The sequence below is a fragment of the Cicer arietinum genome, chromosome 7 (genome assembly GCF_000331145.2).
Source record: "Cicer arietinum cultivar CDC Frontier isolate Library 1 chromosome 7, Cicar.CDCFrontier_v2.0, whole genome shotgun sequence".
Classification (NCBI taxonomy): Eukaryota; Viridiplantae; Streptophyta; class Magnoliopsida; order Fabales; family Fabaceae; genus Cicer; species Cicer arietinum.
Genome location: NC_021166.2, coordinates 60,556,768 through 60,558,449, shown reverse-complemented (window position 1 = coordinate 60,558,449; position 1,682 = coordinate 60,556,768). Strand labels below are relative to the sequence as shown.

General features: G+C 35.3%; 1 protein-coding gene across 6 annotated transcripts in view; it reads right to left on the bottom strand.

Annotated features, from left to right (window-relative positions):
* Nucleotides 1–1,682, bottom strand: part of LOC113787674 (uncharacterized) — a 29,051-nt gene that overhangs the window by 16,898 nt on the left and 10,471 nt on the right. The window lies entirely within an intron of this gene.

Here is a 1,682-nt window from a genome sequence, read left to right as displayed (position 1 = left end):
ACCAAGACATTGATAAATCAATTGAGCAATCTGTTATCTAACTCAAAATAAGAATTTCTACTAAGCCAATCGATTTCCTGAAGGTTTTTAGTGAAATCTGCACTCTGGGCTTAAATCAATCGATTGGACAATCGATTGAATGAATAGCTGAACCCCTGACTTATGTCAATCGATTTCCTGAAGGTTTTTAGTGAAATCTGCACTCTAGGCTTAAATCAATCGATTGGGCAATCGATTTCCCTGCATATTCTTCCAAAAATACATAAACTAACTCAATCACATTCATACACAATTCTACATCTTAACACTTAGCAATTCCCACACGATCACCACGACAAATTGAGTTTCGAAATAGTTTTACAACCCATCACACTTACACACAATAATCAATTCATAACACTTAGCAATGTCAACGCAGATACAACGACAACTCAAATTCAAAACACTCAATCATAAACTTGAATCAAACACGACTCGCGTGCCAAGCACCCTAATGCGATGCGTATATGCCAAAATGCATGGACTCGGAATTCCAAATCAAAACTCTCCTCAAAGGGCCGTAAATCATAATTGTACCGCCTATCGCAGGCCAAAGTACCAATTACCGAGGTGCCACCTATCACGGGTCAGCACGATTTACTAAAAAGCGTAAATCATAAACGTACCACAACATTAAGTAAACGTAGACATTAAGAGATTCCCCATTCTTAATACTCATTTAACTTAAACGTTTTTCACAACAAACATTAAGTAACCAAGGCATTAAGAGATTCCCCATTCTTAATATTCTTTTAACTTAAACGATTTTCACAACAAACATTAAGCAAACAAAATTATTAAGAGATTCCCCATTCTTAATACTTATTTAACTTAAACGATTTTCACACAAACATTAAGTAAACAAGACATTAAGAGATTCCCAATTCTTAATACTTATTTAACTTAAACGATTTTCCCAAACACGCATTACGTAAACCGAGACATTAAAAGATTCCCCATTTTTAATACTCGTTTAACTCTAATGGTTTTCACGCCAACATTAAGTAAACGTAGACATTAAGAGATTTCATATTCTTAATACTCGTTTAACTCTAATGGTTTTCAAATTCCACACAAAACAAACTCAAACCTATTATCAGATCCAATCCACAACTCACACCATAACACATCAATTCATTTCTCCACAGAATCCAACCATACGCACATCAAATTTCATCAGTATTAATTAAGAACACGTCAAATACGACGAACATAAATCAACACAATCCACCACTCAAACACAACAAGTTTCATTTACTCAAAATCATACATAAATGAGTTTAAATTCATTTTCCACGAAACATTCATCAATATAACCAAAACCTAACTCTAAGATTTTACATATAAAGCTTAGATTCATTTTCCCCCAAAATCAACACTCTAACCCTAACAAAATTCTTTTCCACACAATCACAAATAAGTCCATAAATGCAAACTAAAAGTTTGGAATGAGCCTTTACCTTCGCGTTAGCTTTAACGTGCGAACACGGTACCGCGAGTAAATTCGGTAAAATCTCCGCTCGCAACGTCGCTTCCAAAGTTGGTTCCCTAGCACCGTAGCGTAGTAGTGAGCAATTTTCTCTTCTATCTCTTCGCGAAGCGAAGCTTAGATCTAGATGAAACGGGGAGGTTTGTGTTTGACA